Source organism: Marmota monax, unplaced genomic scaffold (assembly GCF_021218885.2).
Source record: "Marmota monax isolate L192 unplaced genomic scaffold, Marmota_monax_Labrador192_F-V1.1 WCK01_AAM20220418_F8-fsc00124, whole genome shotgun sequence".
Lineage (NCBI taxonomy): Eukaryota > Metazoa > Chordata > Mammalia > Rodentia > Sciuridae > Marmota > Marmota monax.
In genome coordinates, this window is record NW_026692505.1 from 4,028,074 (window position 1) to 4,050,032 (window position 21,959).

The following is a 21,959-nucleotide window of genomic DNA, read 5'->3' on the forward strand; positions in this document are numbered from 1 at the left end:
TTCCTCTTCTCCACAAATCTTCCTTTAGCTTATTTCTTTACTTTTGCCCATTTTATTTTTTAACTTGTTTATTTTTGATTGATACTTTGTGCATATACATAAATGTGATTCCTTGGGGGTATATGCAAATAGTATGATTTTGTTAAATTCATTCCACTTTTCTTCCCAGTTCCCATCTCTCCTCTCTCCCTCCTGGCCTTCTACTATGCTGATTTTGCCTAAATCTTTATGATATTCAAAACTCCCTCTTATTTTCTTCTAGCTTCCACATATGAAAGAAAACATTTGAACCTTGCATTGCTGAGTATGGCTTATTTCACTTAGCATGATATTCTTCATTTCTATCCATTTGCCAGCAAATGCCATAATTTTATTCTATTTTTATGGTTGAGTAAAACTCTGTCATGTACATGTCCCACATTTTTCTTAAACCATTTATCCATTGAAGGGCATTTGGGCAGATTCCATATTTGGCTATTGTGAATTGTGCTGCTATAAGCATTGTAATGGCTATATTGCTATAGTATGCTGATTTTAGTTCTTTTGGATAAATACCGAGGAGTGTGATAGCTAGGTCACATGGTGGTTCTAATCCAAGTGTTTTGAGGACTCTCTATATTGCATTCTAGAGTGGAGGTACTAGTCTGCAGTCCCATCAACAATGTATGAGTGTAACTTTTCTCCCCACATCCTCACCAGCTTTTATTATATATATTCGTGATAACTGCTTTTGTCCTTTGCATTACATACTCTTCCACTGACTTCCATTAAATTTTTGTAAACTGGTTAACTGCTTTCCTCATCATGACCCAACTCTGGCATCACTATTTTTTTCTTTAAAACTGCCTCAAATTCGTCATAGACTAGTGAAGCAACTCCTTTGCAAACCTCTAGTACCATGTAAATATACTTTGGGTAAATTTGTCACACTGAGCTGGTTTACACATCTGCTCCTCCCTTTAGATTATTTGCTACTCAAGGATATCTCCTCCTGTACTACTTGGTAGTACATATTTATTGGGTTAATAAGAGCATACTTTGTTATTTCTACAATAAAAATTTAATTTACAAAGGCATCAGCACAAAAATTACCCTTAAACAATGAGGGAGAAAATAGGAAGTAAACTCAAAAAAAGCCAGGCTATAAACTATTTGTAGGAGACACAGATCTTCTATCCCTGTTTTGCTGTTTGCATACCAATTTATGCTACTGATGATAATCCTCCTCCTCCTCAGTTTGGATTGCCATTCTTTTTTAAAAAAAAAAAAAATATTTATTTATTTTTAGTTGTAGTTGGACACAATACCTTTATTTGTTTTTATGTGGTACTGAGGAATGAACCCAGGGCCTCATGCTTGCTAGGCGAGCACGCTACCACTGAGCCACAACGCCAGCCCTGGGTTGCCATTCTTAAGTCCTCTAAAACACATAATTTGTTACATATGATAGGAAATTATAAGAATTATACTTGGAGTAAATTATGTGTTTGACCATAGTTGTATATAATGATTATTAAATTTTTTCTTTATGTATGTTACAAATGTGTTTTCTGTTTTTCACTTTTACAACAATTCTTTTAACAAGATTATGCAGTGATTATAACTCTATCGTAACTCAATATACTTTTAACTATTTTAGAAAATCATATTATAAAATGAAGAAAGCCTGCTGTAATGTGATTAGTAGATTTTCCTGAATGTTTTGAAGAGGTCTACCATTTGCAATTAGATTCAACACAAAAGGGAATGGTCAATATGTGGATTGGTGCTCAGATTTCAATGGAAACCAAAGGGTGGGAAGTTGTACTTGGTGCCTGAGGGGATATCAGAGTAAACCAAAGATACTGGAATAACATACATGATCTCAGATAAAAAGTGAGAATACTGTCTAAAATAAAACAAACAAACACTGGCTATTTCATTGCCCTTGTTTGTAGATTATCTACTAAACATAAAATTTAATCTTTCTTCTGATTTAATGACTCAATTTAATTTTCCTATAAGGAATACTTGTAAACAATTTAAAGACAGTATTAAAGAGCTTACAACAATAACATTTATTCCTACTTTTCTCACCCACCCCCAGCTGGGCTCAAGGAGGAAAATGCTTTCAACAATTTTAGCTACTGCTACTAGTTTCATCTTGTATCATCCCTAAAGCAAAGGGTAACAGTAAAACACTATGTTCTCCCTTTCTGTTCCCCAAACCTAGCCAAGTTAAGGGAACAATGAGGATAATTCTGGGCTGGAAAATCCATACACATATTATTATTTTAAAGGACACTGGCTTTCTCTTATGCACACTGAGAACCAAGACAAGTTAGTGCTATCTGTAAAAAGCTACTTTCTTCCATGTACACCAAGACAGTTGCTCCTTGGGGTGATGGTCATGCAATTAAGCTAAGCAAGTTAATTTTAATGATGTCACTGCTTCTGCGGCCTAAGATATAAAACCTCTCTCTGAATGGGGACTGGCATGAAATGGAAAGCATTATTAAAAGGACCTGTGTCACTCATCCATTCAACTGCCAGTAGACAAAACACCATGAGATAGAGAAGGCACCACTTAGTAAAGCACCCTGAGGGAATGAAGTGCTGTCTATCAGCTTGTCTCCACTGAACTCTTCTTGAGTAGTTTCTGATCTCTTATAAGCTTTCTCCAATAAATCATGTTTCCAACGCTGGAAACTTTCTTTGGTCTGTGTGCAACCTACCCCACTGCCCTTGCACAACTGGACTGTGGAAAAGAAATATCTCTATATTTTAGTACCATTATAATTCATCTAACAAATACTTAATAAATTTCTCCAACAACATGCCAGGCAATATTCTAAGCACTTGCAATAAACCAATAATGAAAAATAAATGAAGACTGTTGCCCTTCTGGGAGTTTGTAATCTAAAAGAAGGGCCATAAACCATAGATTTGATAAATTTGTAGACTGCAATTAGTGACCTATTACCTGGTAGAGATTTGGTGTTAAGAAAAATGAAAAAGAAGAATAGAACAAAATGGATGGAAAATACTAAAGGAAAAAGCAGTTTGCAACCTTGAGTAAAGTGCTCAGGATAACCTTTCAAAGAACATGACACCTGAGCAAAGACTTGAAGGAGGTGAGGGAGATGCCATTTGGATGTTTCCTTAGAGTTCTTCTTTTACTCTCTGCACATTTGCAACTTTTATTCTCTGCTTTTCCTATTTTAGACTTTCCTTAAATATCATTTGATGCTTGATGATTCATTTGGATTTAAGAGTGACGAACTCATAGCATTTTAGATGCTTTTGGTTCATGGGTGGGGCTTACTGATTGGCAGGATTCCTTTTAGGGTGATAAAGTAGCAAATGGATTTCTATTGAAAGGCTCTAAATATTGTTATCATACATTTTCTCTAGAGTGCATTTATATTTCTGTAGAGAAAAAAAATATATATATATATATTTGCTTGGTTGGAAGATAAGTTTGGTGGTGCAGGGTCTTATTGCTCACTTACAGACTTCTATGTAAACTCCACCCCTCTAGTATCCTCATATACTGGAAGTTTTTCAATAATTTTTCCATGGGGGAATCACAGAATCTTTCAAGATCCATGGTGGCTGAGTCACTCATCTGTGTGGGAGAGGAGCATACATCCCAGGAGTCTAACTGTACTTTTAACAATTTGTCCACTAGTCCTTTTATTTTTAGTCCCACACTGTACTCCCACCTTCCAGGATACTACTCTCTTTAATTTCCAAGCCTTTCCGGAAATCTGCTGGAAAATCAACTTATTTTTCATTTTTACTTCTTCTCTCTGGAAGTTTCAGGCTTCTTATGTTTCACTAATTTGGGTGACATATCTTAGAACAATTTCCAAAATTATATTCATAAAGTATGTGCATCTGGAGTTTCCTATGCTGTTATTGTAGATATTTACATTTTTTTTTATTTCTTTAAGTAATGTTGGTAGGTTTCCCAAAGGAGGCAACCATAGACATGTATTCAATCTGCCCTATTTAAGCAGAAGTCTGTGCAATGCAACTAAATAAGCATTTATTTGGGTTCTACAGTCAGGCACTGTGCAAGGTCTTATTGGGAATATAAGAATTATTAAAACACATTATCTATTAATTAAGATAAATTTAGTGCAAAAGAAGGACACCCTTCGCAACTCTAACTTAAAACACATTAAGGGCCATGTCATATCCTGGTTTCAATAGTATCCCCTCTCCCCACTCCAAAAATTTAGAATCACAGAAAACAGGCTTATTTGGAAATTGAGTGTTTACAGAGTTAAAAAAAGGTCATATGGATTATAGTCTACCCTAAACCCAATTGCCAATGCCTTTGTAAGAGAAAAGAGAGAGACATAGTTGTATACACAGAAGAGGCATGAGGGAAAACACGGTAAAGACAAAATCAGAGATTAAAGTGATACCATGGCAGGATAGGCACTCCTGGAGACCCTACAAGCTAGAAGAGGCTGGAAAATTTCTTCCCAGATCTTTCAAAGAGCTCGTGGCCCTGCTGAAACCTGTATTTTGGATTTCTACCCACCCCCAGAATAGGAGGGAATAAACTTATATTATTTTAAGCCACTCAGTTTGTAATATTTTGTTACAGCAACCCTAGGAAACTAATATCCATCGCAGCACCAGTACAAAGTGTGATGGGAGCACATGAGCAGATGATGGCTCAGGACATATGAAGACAGGAAACTGCAAATCCTCCACACTTACTTTAGGTAAGTAGAAAATCTATAAGTAAAAATGTATTTGACATTATTAAACTATGTGGTAGAAATTTGATTATTTAAGGGCTAATCATTCAGTGATAACATGAAGATTTGGCCACATATATGAACTTACATTTTAAAATCACACATTTAAAAAAAATCATCATTAATATCTTCTGAATATTTGAGGAAATAAAGGCACATATCTTTAGCATCATGTATTCATTATTTCTAAAAGAAAATTGAATGCTCTAAAGGAATTTCATTTGGCTCATGAAATTCTCCCATATCAGTAGACATTTCCTCATTATTTTAAGTTAGACTTTCTAACTTCATTAGCATTGAGAGAACTTTTGAGAAGTACTCGGCTTTACTACTATATCCCTAATTGTTACTAAGATGATCGTAGCTGAAACAAGAGTAATGGGTTTTGGCATATGTATTTGAATGTCTTGGAAGTGGAGATGAATGTTTAAAAAATTGAAGTCTAGGAAGAAACAAATTTTATTTGACAAGTTGTAAAGACATTCTCAAGAAAGCAAAATGCACTGGTGATGTAAGATTCAAATTGTTACTTCGTTCAGCAACTACATATGAATTATCCAGCCCATCAAAATAGAACTGATGCTCCCAAAACATTTCAATAAACTCTGCAATCTAATTTTTATAAGTTAACCAAAAGCTTTAGGGAAGCTGAAATGGTTGTGAAGCCAGTGGCAGCTGCAAACATAAGGCAGTTAGGGGCACACGTTTGGATAGAGAGGAAAATGACTTCATCCATCACTTGTAAGATCAAAAATTTCCAGTTGAATAGCTCACAATATATAATAAAGTTTGGTTCAGTTTTTTTTCTTGGAGGCCAGCACATAGTAGCAATGATTTCTTTCAAGCTTAGAAAGTGAAGAATGTTTCCTTTATTTTCTTCCCAAACCTTACAACTTCATGCAAGACTGAACTTTAGCTTACCTCCAAGCCTATGCTACCTTCTATATTCCCTTTATTAGTAAACTGAGCCATGCAATTGCCAAGATGGAAAACTGAAAGTCTCCCTTAGTTATCCATTCATCACTAATGCACAATCAGTTGCTGAATTGCAATCACTGATCTCATGTCTTTGCTTTTTCCCCCCACTCAAACCACTGTTATTCTAGGTAAAATCCCATTATTTCTTGACTAAATTATCCCAGTGGTCTTCCTAGTCATCTCTTCTAGAAAATTCTCTATGCTGTTGCCAGATAGATCATACTGAATTACAAATCTGGTCAAAATTTATCTTTTAGAATAAAGCGTGGCAATACTTAGCTCAGCATGGAAAGCCCTTTTTGAGCCATCAATTATGAATAGTCCAGCACCATTTCCAAAAATCTTATTCCACTCCTTTCCCACTCAAGTCACATTAAACCAACTGATTAAAACCTGGGGGCACATTCTGTTTGTCTCTAATATGACTTTGCCTGTGATCTCCCCTTAAGCTGGGAATACCCTTCCCCCTGGTTTAGAGCAGCTGGATGTTAAGCTGTCCTACAAAACTCCATTCACATATCTTCTCCTCAGAGGTCTGTCAATGTCTAGGTTTAGTCTACTCAGTGAGCCACCTTGACATTGGAGCCTTTAGTCCAAGAGAAAATAGGAAATTATGACTTGGAATTAATTTTACTCCTAATTTGTATGATCTAATTTGTATTAGACTGTTTTAGATGCAACCCCTAATGCACAGTAGCTAAGTATTTAGGATCATGACCTCTGGAATCAGACATCCTGTATTCAGATCCTAGCACTACCATTTGCTAGTTGTGTGATTTTTGAACAAATTCTTCTCTAAGCCTCAGGTTGTAATTTAGTAATATTGCCAACCAATGCTACAGAATGTATGCTCATTTTCAGAATATTCATAATTTCACAAGACAAGTCCAGAACCAGATTTCAAGGGAATGTGTATATGTGAAAAAAAAAAAAAAAAATATATATATATATATATATATATATATATATATATATATATATATATCATATAATCCAGAACACATATAATGAGAACTGAGAGAATATTCCTCTCCTAGTTCTGTACTGTAATTATCCTTATATCTCATAATCCCAATTTGACTCAGCATTGTCTGTCCTGTTGCTTTTTGAAGCACTATTTCCTGAGAACAAATCACTGGAAAGTGAAGCAAGGGATGAATTTTCTGCTGAGATCTACTGATGTGTGATTCCTTGTCTGTTCTCTTAGTGAGGCCAATCTACATGAGACTGGTACTTGCTACCTAGGGTCGCTATTTCCTGTCTTGGCTTTATCAGTGGAAATCATCCAAAGGATGGATTGAGAGCTTTATCTTCTATTTACATTCATTTGATTAAGATATACATGTAATTAGAAATTTATTTTTGTAAGTTAAAGAGTTATTAAAAGTGAATATTTTGTTGCAATTTAAAAATGTATTCTAGAGATGAAATAATATTCTTATGTTGAATTTTTGTCAGAAGAATCTTTTTAAATTACAAAATTCTCAAACACTGTGAAGCATGCTGGGTTAATTAATATTAGAGAGCCAAAATATCATCACATGTTATTTCAAATAGAGGTTTCAAGCTATTTTGGTGAAATTTATGAGCTAGGTATTTTCCAAAAAAGATTATTTAATATTTAAATTAATTATCACTTGATATCACATAGTATAAATGATTTAAGTTAAACCAAATTATTAAATAAAACATTTATTTTTCTTCTCAGCCTTTCTGAAATATGCAAGTCAATATGAAAAAAAATAGCAATTTATTTGACAGTCTTTGCTTTTTCTCTTTTCTCCTCCTCCTCCCCTCCTCCTTTTTCTTTTGTAAATAAAAGGTGTTATTTTATCATGACACTGATGTAGTTAAGATATAGCCCTAGGAATACTTGTTCTTGACCCTGTTCCTGCCTGTATGATATGTCTCATATCTCTAGTATACTTTTCCCTGCTTTTTCCAACTCTAAACTCAACATGAATACTCCCTATAAGATACAGATGGGATCCCAATAAACTATCAATATTACTTAAAAACCAAACAAACAAATAAAATAAATCAAAACATTTGCGGCAGAATATTAGCTTTTAGGAGAAGGTCACAAGCCAAAATTAGGTTTTAGCAATGAAACAAAAACTATCCAGCTGTTAGAATAATCTACTGCACTTTATTTCATAGGTTCATGTGCCTGCCTCAACATGCTATTCCAATGTAGATAACATTTGAGTCCTCAGAGTTAACAGGTCCTCTTTACTAGTCTCATAGAGTGAGTCTACTAACATATCTTTGAGGCTGTAGAATTGAAGGAAATTCTTTCTCTTGGTAAGTAAAAAGGGCCTCTAAAAGAACACTGCTTTACCATACAGAGCAGAATCTCTCAGGCTCCATGGTCTCTATGCTATTTCATGAACTTTTTATAGAGTATTGTTGAAAACAAACATGATACAATGTCACTCAGTTCATCTACCCAGTCTTTTATGCTGCTGAATCATGTTGTATACTAAGACTTTTCATAGTGTATTTGTAACAATCAGAATCTCCAAACTTAATCTTTTCTCTCCAATCAGGGACAGAAGTGGTTTCTATACTGAATTCAGCTCAATTTTAATGTGAAATAGGATTCTATCTCCTTAGAATGCATCATGGATTTCCCTCTTACTATGGTGTGAAAAATTGTTTTCCTACATAGGATTTAATTTAGGATCTTATTATGGGGTTTGGATGCTTATTTAAAAACTCTCTACTTAATCTCAGCCTTCTGTAAATTGGGAAATGAAATATTATTCTCAAGAGAATCCACTGTCTAGGAAACCTCATGGGTCTCATTTCTTCTAGAAATGTGTACACTGAGGTAGGAAGCCCACACAATGGTTACTTTTTTGGTTCTGCCAATGCATGTGAAGAGCTGCTTGGGCAGGGTGACAAAGAAAGCAACTAGGGGTTCAATGGTGGAGCATGGTAGGCTGTATCACAGGGAGGGCAAGTGTCAAACAGAATGACTGCAGACACACACCAGGCGGTCCTGAGACCTTTATCTAGTTCCTACACCTGCCTTATCACCAGTCTGCTGACTAGCAGCTCAAGGCCTTGCCTGCTGCCCATGTCCTTGCTCCTATCCATTCTCCCCACTGGAGCCAGTATTATCTGCAAGGGAAAGTGTTGAATGTATCTGATCCTCTGTTGTGTTTAATCAGGGTCTGCCTTCTTCTTTTTTTTTTTTTTAAAGAGAGAGAGAGAGAAATTTTTTTTTAATATTTATTTTTTAGTCTTCGGCGGACACAACATCTTTGTTTGTATGTGGTGCTGGGGATCGAACCCTGGCCGCATGCATGCCAGGCGAGCACGCTACCACTTGAGCCACATCCCCAGGCCAAGGGCCTGCCTTCTTTAAAAGAAATGGACAAACTTGACCATCCTGTCTTTAGCAGGAAAAACAGAAGGAAATCATTTAATTTTAAGGCTATTTAATGAGTAGTTATTGGACACCTATATGTATAAAGCACTTTTACACGTAGTTATCACATTGAATTCTGGATGGCAGGTCCATACCTGATAAGAAAATGAGCACCACAAGAGGGTATTCCTTAGCAAATCAGTATGAGTAACTTAGTACCTTGTAAGGAAGTGTAAAAACTGCAATTCAAAACCATGTCTATGTGTGTCCCAATTTTCACAGGCAAACAGCAAAAGGCAAAGGCTAGTATTTGCTAGCATTTGTTGTATTTTAGCTGCTTTTATTAAATAATCTCAACATCATATAATGAAGTAGAAGATTCTATTTCCAGTTCCAAAAAACAAAAACAAAGAACAACAACAAAACCCTGAAGTCTCAATAAGAACTTTTAATAAAATTAAGTAACTTGTGTGAGGGGAGAAAGCCAGGAAGTGATTGATCAGGCATTTAGTCCCACATCAAACACCTATTATTATGGTACACTCTCATACAGTAAAAGGTGTATAGAATCTCAGGAGAGATGTGGATATTATGACAGTTACCAGCATGTTGAAAACAAACAAGGATGAATATTAAACTCATTGGACAAAATCATCCCCCAAGACTTTGGAAACAAGGCCTTGGCTTCAGTTTCAGAAGTTTTCTAATCCTGAATTGTTAAAGATATTCCGCCAAATCTCTGTTGTTGAGAAAATAAGTAAAGGTTATTATTTTACAAGGAGAATTCAGAAGGATGTTCTTTCTTGCAGGTGATTTTCCAAGCTTACCCCATAATTAGTTGTAAAATTGAGATTAAAACTCCTATCTCTGACAACCAAATTGTTACTTCTTCTAAGGTATAATCATTACAGAAATTTAAGGCTTGTAGATCCACCATTATTTTAAATAGAATACAGAATCAAAACTCTCATTCTCCATTTGAAAAATCACTGAATCTAATTGACCTGCACTTTGCAAGCAATTGTGTTCATTGACTAAATCATAGGTAGATAAAAATAGAATATATAAAGCAATTAATTAAACTATAATCAGTAAACAATATTCCTATCCTTGCACATTAACTTTCTATCCCAGTGTCAATAATAGGTTTTAAGACATATTATGAATGACGGCTAAATATAGTAAAATGGATCACAATTTTAATTTGCTAACTCTGTTTATTCTCAACAATGGAAGTGTATAAGATATAACCTGAAAAATGGTATTTTCAATTAAAACTTTTAAATCATTAAGTTTAATTAGAGTCTCAGAGATCACAAATACTAAATTTGAATTCATTAAATCAAAAGATTTTATTTAATCCTTAAAGCAGCTAAATGAGATATGGAGAATGATGTTACTATGCTCATTTAAAAGAGGATTGAGATTCAAAGAGATGCAATAATTGAGCTAGAATGCTACAGCATCTGAGATTGCAATGTTAAGCCTAACTCCAGAACCATGTGGATTCAATGAGTAAATAAATGATAAATGACAGAAGTTGCATAGACCACACAGAGTTTGCTCTCTGTCTGTATTTGAGAAGAGGGTCTAAAGATCCCTTAGTAGCAATGTGTGGTAAGTGTATGGGTGATCTCTCTGCAGGAGCACTGAGTCATCGGGGAGAGTAAATTCAGAAGAAAACTGTTTGGGGAGTTGGCCCAATTGTACCTGTAAAATAGATAACTCTATGCTGTTTTGACTTTACCTCGAAATAAAGCCTTAGTGTAAGCAGGTAGCAGGTTCCAGACAGGAAACCTGACCTCTGAATTCACCCAGCAAAGACTGAAACAACTTGGTGGTAACCATCTAATAATGCAAGTCAGCTTCCAGCTACTTCTGCTTTTTGCTGTATTAAAGAGGGGTCTAAATGTAGCCCTCAGAGCACCATGCATTCTCTCTTAAGAGAGTAGAGTGCACCTACCCAGTGTATTAATCAGGATGAGTGTTTTGCTGCTAGCAGGGCAGGCCTAGGAGGTATTTGGATTACATATCTCAAAATCTACTACTAGTGCCTCAATTCACAGGCAAAGAACAACAATGCAATAGCAGCTGCTAAATCAATTTGAATAGTGCTTATAACACTTCAGTTATATTTCTCTCTTTAATTCTCATACAAAATTTATTGGAATTTGATTTTATGTGTTGATTTTTTAAATATATGTTGGCATATAAGCATGCACATTTGGGAACAGGACACTTAGTAATGTCTTTATGGAGTCTTTCCATGTTCTCAGTATATTTTAATGTTCAAAATCTAGATGTCTTTCTACTAGCTAAATGCACAAGGAAGCTGTTTTACTCTAACAAATAAGAGGGAAATAGTTTATTTCTCAATAACATTTCCTGGCTATTGTCAGTGCTAGCATAATTTTCACCATTATTTGTTTGTTTGAAGGTGGTGAGATATTGACATGTGCATTATTAAGATAGTCTGAATATGGTAATTTTCATAATGAGATTTATTGTATACGCCTCCTGGAATAGAAAAAGGACTGCTCTATTCTAAAGCATTTAAATGGCTGTAGGATAGTGAGATTCCATTATTTTTAATGAAACAAAATTTGTATTCTGAGTTCATCAGAATACTGAATGAGTTGAAGAAACAAGTTCTGTTCTTACATCACTCATGTAATGAGGTGGTATATAAAAAGTTTAGTTTTATGGTGTCAAACACATGGATGGAATTTAAATGAATATAAATTAACAGTAAATGCTCCATTAAAGAATGCAGGTTTTATTTATTTTAAAAAGTTTTAGCTCATGATTTCATGGCACATATCCCAGCTTGACAAAATTTTATCAAATTATAGAGCAGCAGCTCAACTTTGAGAGATTTAAAAGGCTTTCTATTTTTCACTCATTTCTCCAGTGCTTAATGTTTGGCTTATGGTAGAAAATTAATAAGTGTCCGTTCAATTAAAGCAAAAGAATAAATAGTGGTGAGGTTGAGTTACAAGGTAACAAAACAATTTGTCCATAAACTTTGAACCAGTGTCAAAATGCATGGTTTCATTTTCATTCTCTAATTTACCAAAATGAATCCAGAATCTCTCTGGAGCCATTCACTATGTCACTGATTTATTCCCACATGGTTTGCAACAAACTGATGAGATGCAATGTTCACAGAGGCCATGACTAGCGTCCATTTGGTTTTTCAGTTCTCCAGATGTCAATCAAACTTATTGCAATATTTTTACTTTGTCAACCTCAGTTTCCCAATCTTTTCATTCTGTTCATTCCCATATCCTTGTAGAATTTTGCCACTGAATAATTATATGCACTTCATTTGGATTTTATTAATTTTTACATCCAAGTTTTAGCTACTGTCAACTAAATTTATGTTGTCATTTAAAGTTTTTGCTTATCTTATACCACATTATTCTACAGTGAACATATATTTGTGTTTGTAGTTCTTTTTTAGCAGCAGAAAATACAAAAGTTTAGACTTTATGAAGCTTGCCATATTATAAGACTTAACTACTGAAACTTCCTGTATCTTTATGTATTTTCTGATTTTTAGATATACAGCTAAATTAGGAAGGCAGCCATAATTAACTAAATGCTACTATATCACAGTGATTTTATACACACACACATATAAACACAACACACAATTTACATATAAAATTTATTTTTCCACAATATGTCTTCAATGTAGATGTTACTAACCTAGAACATTAAGCTAGGTTTAACCCTTGTCTAGGATTTTGCTTGCCCATCAAATCATCCAGTCATTCCATTTGTAGTTCTGAGATGTGGCTGAGTGAAAAACCTAATCTGGTGAAATCCTCCCTCACTTTTTTTGGCTAAAGAATTTTTTATTCCACAAACACAACAATGTTGACTTATAGGTAATGTTAGATGTATTTACGTCTAACTTGTTGTTAAAGTCACATTATATTTACCACTGTAGAATATTCCTTCCCAGTCCATAACTGTCCACAAATGAAGGAAGAAAACAAAAATTCCTGTGATTTGAAAGCAAACTGAATCTGGGGGTGAATTCTTATATCTTTTTTTAAAAATTCTTTCATCTAATTTTCTGCCTTATCGTAACAGACACATTTTCTTGCAACATATGAGCTGCCTAAAGTAACACAAAAAAATCAAATTACACACAAAGAATATAAGATACAAAGAGTGTCTCTTGAAAATTTCCTCAATAGATATTCTAGTTAATTAAAAGGCATCTATGCCAAGGTGAATCTTATGGATGTTCACACAATTTACCATTGTATATCTTTTTTTCTTGGAAGATTCACAGGCATGTTAAATTCAAGTATTTCAAAACACGACCTACTGTTTTCCCCCAAATTCTGCTTTTCTTTTTTAATTTCTGATGTTGGTGATTGCAAGTCCCCCAGATTTTTGAGAAGGAGGTAAGTGGTAATCCTGTGTATCTTTTTCTTTCAATGCCTTTCACAGTTTGGAATTAGGTTCTCTCTATTCTACTGTCTAAACTTCACACCTGCTTTCCTCTCATAACCCACTACTGTAGCCTTTATCATCTGCACTAATTTGGCTCCTAAGTAGTCTCCATATCACCATTCCTGATTCCCTAAAGTTTGTGCTTCCCATTGCTGCCAATGCTATATTCAGAAAAAATTCGATTTTAATCATGTTATTCCCATTCTCAAACACTTTCCAAAGTGACACAAAACAAGGATTAATCACTTATATAATTTGCTTCTTTTTGCACATAATTTATAGTCTAGTTTCCTTGAATGGGATTTCTGACCAGAGGTGAGAAGATTTAAATGAATCTAATCTTGATACTGTGGTAAGATCCACTATAAAAACCTGACTCATAAAAATAACTCTGAGTTGGAAGGTAGCTGACTGGCTTTAAAGAATCTAACATTGATTGATAACATTACAGAATAATTTTTTTAATTAAGTGAAGGTATGGCTTTTTTTTCCTAAGCAAGGTACTTATAAATATTTTTTATTTACTAAAAGAAACCCATGTTACTTTCATTTTAATGATCTAATCACTAATCTTGATTGGGTCCATATTATATCCAATGTAATTCATGATTTGGGGTTAAAAATAATTTTGCCTTCATACTTAGTCATGTATACTTAAAAAAGCAATTAAGAAAGAGATTTTCCATAGTCAAAACTCATAATTAAAAAGCAGATTTGCAATTTGCTATTTTAAAGTGAGGGAGTAGCAGAATTCCTTGAATTTGCTATAATATTTGTTAAAGTGAAGTAAGTTGTCAAGTGAGATCCAAAAATTCTGAGAAATAACAAGTTTGGCTAAATGATAGTATTTTGTTTTTTCTTTTCATCTCCAAGTTTTTTTGTCCTTAAAAAGGCCAAAGCATTCTAGAAATATAATACTAATATTCAAATATTTTAGATCTGTTTTGAAAACACTGCATTTGATTTTTTTTTTTTTTCCTGGCAGACAACTTAAAAGAAAGTGAATAAGAATCATTTTTTTTTCCTTTATCCATACAGACCCAGACTTGGATTTCAAGATCTGATAAAAAATAATCTTGATATTTTATTATGGTCTCTAGTTAAATACAAAACAGGCAGTCTCTCCATAGTTGTTCAGTGTCATGGACTCTTTCTCCTAAGGTAGAATCAAGAACAGCAGTTAGACATGTGCAGAGGTAAGGAGTGGATGTGAGGGCCCTGTTGACTTTCAAATGCCATGGTAATCAAGGTGGATAAACTGTGCTCTTCCTTCCACCTGCAGGTTTCTGGATTCATGCATTGATTTATGCCATCTCAATCTTCTAACTTTTCATCAAGATATTCAATATACAGCTCCTTCATTATGAGCTATAGTTTTCTCCATCATTATAAGAAACATAAGTTAAGTAAGCTTTCCTCAAACAGCAGTGATTGCTTTCAAGTTCCTGAACATGCTGCAGGAGGCTTGACGAGAAGGATTGATTTATCACTTTTTAAATAGATTCTTAATCTGCAAATCAATAAAAATGTCTCCCTTCAGCAGTGGCACAGGGTGAATGACTCACCCTTGATGGCAGAATGAACTAATGCTGCCTTTCTTCCTTTTTTAATACACTCAGATTGTGATTGTGCTTTTTCTTTGCTTGGTTTACCTGCTAAACTCCAGAGCTTGGGAGTACCTGATTTCAGCCTGCTTTCTCCATAAATCAAGTCAGGGACTGAATGTTCATCTACCATGACTGCTATTTTAACACTGTCATTCTCTTTGTTATGTAATGGGAAAGTCAAGACTCAAATATTCTTCAGCTGGTCAAAGATAAAAGGTAAATACAGCAGATGCTGAGAGTATGTTGTTCCAAAGTGAACATTTGGTAGGTTCAAAACTAGTAGAAAGTTTGGAATTTAAATGTAGGACAAATAGCTGGTAAAGTGTACTAACGAGTGAAATTATAGCATACAGGTTCTTCTCCCAATTCCTCACACTTCACTAAGTGGACAGTGTATTCTAAACATCTTTTTTTTTTTTTTTTTTTTTTTTTTTTTGCAGGTAACTCTGGCAGTTTCAGAAGTCTGTCTTAAATATTCAAGAATTTCAAAACAAAGGGGCTGAGGGGGAGTCAGTGGTAGAGTGGGTGCTTAGCATGTCTATGGCCCTGAACTCCATCCTTAGAACTACAAGGAAAAAAAAAAAAGAAAAGAAAGAAAGAATCTAGAAAGAAGGCAGTTTAGTCTTATAGTCATCAAATGTTTCTTTAAATTTTCTAGCATTACTGTTAATTTAAAAAAGAGAAATCAAAGAACCTCACAACAACCTACTGATATGAACTAAGCATTTTTTAAAAAAAAGTTTAAAAGTTTAATTTGCAAGGTCTTAATATTACGTTTTATTCCTAATTAATTTGAATTAAATAGCTGTGTAGTTGCATAAAGCTTTTTTTCTTAATGTTAAGCTTAAACAGTGGCACTTCCACTTGAGTTATATCATTGATTTCAAAAAGGAAACTCAAAGTAAATTAAGAAATGCAACTCTAGTGTGGAAAATTTCTGGAATGATCTAGTTCTTTGTTTAAAGATATGACAATGTTTAATTTGAAAGAGAACAGGGGCTGGGGTTTGGCTCAGTGGTAGAGTGCTTGCCTAGCATGTGTGAGGCACTGGGTTTGATTCTCAGCACCACATATAAATAAATGAAATAAAGGCCCATTGACAACTAAAGAATATATATTTTTTTTTTAAAAAAGAAAGAGAACAGAGTAAAAATCAACTGAAGTTTAGGTAAATAATATTTACTGCTTTTAATCTGAAAAATGGTTAGTTTAAGCTAAATTTAGAGATGCCATGTTTCATTTTTCTTTCTTATTCCTTCTCTTATATTTTATCAGCCTCAATAGAAAGGAGACTCCTTTAGGACCTACCTTTACCCATCCACATGTCAGCAAAGGTACGTTTGGGTATTACACTCTTCTATGCAAGCCCCATCCATTGGGGAGAAAACATATTTAAAAAGTTTTATCTATTGCAGAGATTTCTTATTTTTAAAGTGTATCTACCACCAGTTATTAAAACTGAGAGGAAATCAGGAGAGAAAACAAAACACTGCTACTAATATCTGCAAAGTTCCTGGTCATACTTCAGTGACACTGGTCATTTAACTTGGCCTTTTAAGGGTAACCACTATCATTACCCTTTATGAACTACCATCTGGTCACATTACAGGGCATGGACTGTGGAGACCATTTTGGGGGTCAGTGAGCAAGTACAAATGAACCACAGGTAATTCACCTTGTATGCTCAGATTCCAGTAGAATGATGGCTATGCAAGGTTTACTAAGTACATGATTTTAAAATCAATCCATAGAGAAAAATATTTATAATATTCCCATAATATATGAGAGCAAATTTTATATCTGTGTACATAATATATGGGCTTAAGGATATGCCATTAAGAGTTTACTGTTTGTAGTATAAAATCAATTCCATCGATTGCATTAGATCATTTTAATAATTGTGGTTAACTGTAACCATTGGGTTGAGTATAATAAGACACTCAAACCATAGTTTGGTTGACTATAACAAGATATACCATTGTGTTGATCCTAACCAGATAGCCAAATCATAGAGTTCTAAACTCTGCTTACTTTATTACTCATCTTCTTAGTCCAATAAGCACCTCAGGGAAGATTTTCATGGGATGGCACATCATTTTGCCTTTAGGGTTTTCATTTTTATGAAACCTTAAATTTTCATTTTATTACTTCCACATCATGCCCATTTGAAAAACTGAATCGAAAGACTCCAATTTTAATTCAACTACACATATTTTAGTTTTACTGAGAAGTTTGACTTTGTTCAAAAGCTAAAAATATTTTGAGTAAGATCTTTGTCCTGTAAATTACCTCAGCAGTCTTCTCCATTAAGTAAGAAAGTTGGTAGACCTTGCCTACCTTCAATATCTATCAGTAAATGATAATAGGGGTCAATATATGTTCAAAAAATTAAAGCTTATGATAATAGCACCAGTGTAAAGAATTTAATGATAATCTCTAAGAGTTCAACATTCAGTTACAAAGTGACATCACTTCCTGCACTAGATATTTTCTTATTATGTCTATGTATGAAATGAAAATATTTTCCTATTTTATTTTTCTTATGATTCTAATTAAATATGGCTCATATCCTATTTTGGGCCCAAACGAAATTAAAACATATCTTGTAAAGCCTAGAATTCATTAAAGGGGGATTCTGTTTTTGTTAAAATGCAGATATGAGTATCTGATTCCTCTGCAAAAACATTATTAGAAAATATGATGGTTAAAATCTTTAGTTCTAGAAACTGACCATTTACACTCACATCCAGTTTGCCAGTATCTAGTAGCTATGTGATGTTAGCAAAGTTATTTTCCAGTTTACACATTATAACAGTGGGAGTAATCATACAGTCTATGTCATGTGGCAGTTGAGAGAATTAAATGAGATAATTCATGTAAGATGCTTAGCACACAGTAAATGCTAAATATCTGTCATCTATTTTACTAACTTTATGGTAATAGCTAATTAACTTGATTTTGATTGAGTCACTTTATTGCCCTCATTAAAATATACTTTAATCCATCATCTAATATTTATTGGCAAGACACTCTGGTAAATGTTGCTGTCTTGAAAGAATTTGCCATAAATAATTACCAACTCACTGGAAGTTCTGACTTCTTGAGGCCTGAATAGTTAAGCAGTTATTCTTATTGCACAAGGCTCTAAGTGTACATATGAACTCATGACCTGGAAATGGACATGCTTCTAGTTTAGTCAACAAAATGATATGAAAGAACTGTAGCTTAAAAATGGTTTTACATGTTGCACACCAGTAGGGTCCTAGGATTTTCATCAGTGAAATCTGTTGTCCTGATATCCTGCTAAAATTTTAAAAAATGGTAAAAGCTTCCAATTATGGGGTATCTACTCTGGACCAGAGACTGTGTTCATGCTTTAAGTACATTTCTGTACTTAGTTTACAATTGTCCTATGAAATGACTATAATCTTTATTGCACCGAGAAGAAAAAGTCCCGACTTTAAATAAGTTTCCACATCAGATGGCTGGTGGCAAAAGGAGGAATTTGATCTTGGTTTATATCTTCAATATGTCAATTCTCAAATACCTAGGCCTAATTTAAACAGACCACATGGGCACTACTATACACTCCAGCACATGAAGATAGCCACAAAGGTCCCAGAGGAACATGTATGCCTGTCAGGATCTCATTTCTTGGCCACAAGACTTAGATCACTGTCATGTTTTATTAAACAAGTAAGTCAGAGCAATGCTAAATCAACACCATCATTTTTTTGGTGCAACAGAACTTAGCTGTTATAATTTTAATTGTTTTTGTAGAGACTTCAAGAATCCATGCATCTACTAATTCATAATTTTGTTGAGGTAAAAATGTGAACATCTACTGCCACACTAGTATGTTAGAACATGGACCTTAGAAAGTGCAGAGACCTCACTAACATCTACATCTTGACATATTCAACAGTATTTCTGCAGTTACTGGGATCAAGTATTTTTTTAAAATTCTATTATGTTATTTGTTTCTTAATAATAAATAAGCCTGTCAATAAACTAATTACACTGGCCTAAAAAAAATCACTCAAAAATTTCACTTACTCCTTACTGTATTTGGTGGAGGGGTCATTAATTAAGGTATTTTGAATATCTTGACCAAATCATCATTTATAAAGATGATATATTTGTGAAGGTGCTGGTGTAATACAGGGAAAAATTTGAGTAAAATTTTCCTGATTATACCATTCAAGTAGTTACTCTGTATATTAATAGAATGAGAAAAAAAACAAACCTTTTTTGTCAAAAAAAAGAGAAAAAGAAATTTCATAATTAATAAAATCAATAATAACAGTGCTTACAAACTCCATTAAGATGTAGGGTTTAACAAGTCTTTTTTCATTTGTCATCACATTTCATTCTTGAACCAACCATGTGAGGAAGGTGAAGCTGACATCATTATAAAAGGTGGAACAATGGAGGCTCAGGGGATTTAAGAGTGTGGCATTGCTAAGCAACGAAATTTGATTCAGATCAGGTCACCTACTACCAAATTCTGTGCTCCCATTTTAAGAAACTAATTTGGTAAGAATTGTTCTAACATTTTTAAACCAGCACTGAATTTCTGATTCTATTTCAAGAACTATTGTACTAATCTATTTTTACCCAAACTGCTGTTTTATTGATACTTGTCTTGGTGATCATGAGGACATCTGATTTCATTTTGGCAATTCCATATACACTCTCTTAAGTGAACCACATAATAACACTAATGTAACTTTTGGAGATGAGAAAAATGAAGAACAGAGAGTATGACTTAACGAAGGACAAGAGGCCACCCAGGGGGCCATACCTTTCAGCTTTGAACACTGTGATTTTTCACTACAAGTACTCTTTGATGACACAATAGTAGGATCTCATGATTCACACAGATAATGGAAAATGGATAGAGTTATGTAATTCTGGAATTATCTATGGATTGAGAGACCATTCCTCAAGAGAGCAGTGATAAAAAAAACATAACAAAGTATAATAAGATCTCTGAAATAATTAAGGTTGGTATGCATATAACTCTACTGCTATGCTCATTTTGAAATGAGGAAATTGTGATTTAGGGATGTGAAATGATTTTTCCAAAGAATGCAGAGCTAACTAAGTGAAGGGAAAAAGAAAACCTAGATTAGCAACCAGATATTCAGACTCCTGATCGTCTGAATATAAAGTAAACAAACAAACAAACAAAAAACCTGAAAAGGACATAAGTTACTAGAGTAACAAAGTTTTTAAAAAAGAAAAATCATGAAAGCATGTGAGGTATTGTCTTAAAACATGAGAAAGTAAGACAAAGACCAATGGGCTGTGAAAAAGTAAATTAGAAAATAAATGCCAGGGGGAGAAAGAAGAAAACACTAAAACAGAGATATCCAGCATTCCCAAAGATTCAAAGAAAAGAAAAGAAAAAAAAAAAAAAAGAACACAAGATTTTTTTTTTCCATAAATGACTTATTAAAGAAACTTTCAGCTTACAGAGACTTGTAAAGACATTCAAGCCTTCAGCCATGGAAGGAGTAACAGCTATGAGCAGCCCACCTCTCCTGTCCCACAGGTGAATTGCCTTTGCATCAAGCCCTGTCACAAAGCAGCAGAGGCCTGGTCACTGCTAGGTTGGGAGGAGTACATGGCTTCCTTAATAGGCTACTGAGCTGAACAGGAGAGTAATAGCAACTGGGCATGTGTTTCCTGAAGAGGTCAATTGATTTCAAAGCATGCAGCTGTTCTATAGTTTGGTTAAAACAAACTTGCAAAGAATCCCCAGCAGAAAATGCTACCATTTACTGAAATTCTTGGTGAATTATTAAACACTTGGCACAGACTCATTCATATTGAGTAGAAGCAAAAAGATTAAAAAAGAAGTCCCACATGTAAACAGCAAAAATGTAAATTAAATCTGCCTCTAGCAGATTCCTTCAATGCTGCTACTTCTTTTGGAATATTCCCTGTTCTGGTCTATTTTTCCTGATAAGCAATCAAAGTATTAAATATGCTTGCTGTAGTATCTAAAGTAATCAAAATGGAAACAGTTATTTGACTTTTGCCCCAGTCATTTTTTTCTCATTTAAAAATTTACATTTGTAGTACAACCCAAGACACTAAATGATAAATCAATGAACATTTTCACAGAAGTTTTAAATAAGTACATGAAAATATACGTAGCAAAGCCCAAACTAAAAGGAAGTACTTGAAAATAGCCATATCCATGATTGATAGTAATAATATCTTGCGTTTCCTCTAATTTTGTTTCCAAGACAAGGCAGAAAATGAGAAATGTAGGCAATAATAATAATAATAATAATAATAATAATAATAATAGTTTTATGATTCAAGAATAGAGTACAAGGTTACTACTAATTTTTTTTCCAGGTAATACTTTCAATTAGGCATATTTATAGCACACAATGTGTGGTAGTAGGCACATTGTATTTATTGTTTTCATTGAGTCAAAACAGTGCCATTTTTGGTGATTTTTCTCTAATGTTACTCCAAAACCTGTGATTTAGATTAAGTGGATATGAATCCAGCATGACCAATAAAAATGGCAGATATTAACAAAAAATATTGAGTTTTTAAAACTTAATTTTTATATTCTGTTTATGGCTTAATATTAAATATACTAAAGAGTAAAATTTTGAGGAGGGAGATATGCTGCTAGGAGTAGTGTCTTCATGAAGCTGGGGAGTAGGTACTTAAATCATCCATTTTGAGGTAATGTTTGTCTCTGCAGCTCCCTTTCAGGCTCTTTAAGGTAGAGAGCCAGATTAA

The 21,959-nt window shown here is 34.0% G+C and overlaps 1 protein-coding gene and 1 long non-coding RNA gene across 15 annotated transcripts in view; one reads left to right on the forward strand and one right to left on the reverse strand.

Moving 5' to 3' along the window:
• The window catches only part of Ptprd (protein tyrosine phosphatase receptor type D), a 2,207,759-nt gene that overhangs the window by 915,551 nt on the left and 1,270,249 nt on the right, over positions 1–21,959 (reverse strand). The window lies entirely within an intron of this gene.
• LOC124093411 (uncharacterized) overlaps positions 4,601–21,959 on the forward strand; it is a 113,760-nt gene continuing 96,401 nt past the window's right edge. The window contains exon 1 of the long non-coding RNA XR_006851959.2: positions 4,601–4,721. This is a non-coding gene — a long non-coding RNA (uncharacterized LOC124093411). The remainder of the gene's footprint in view (positions 4,722–21,959) is intronic.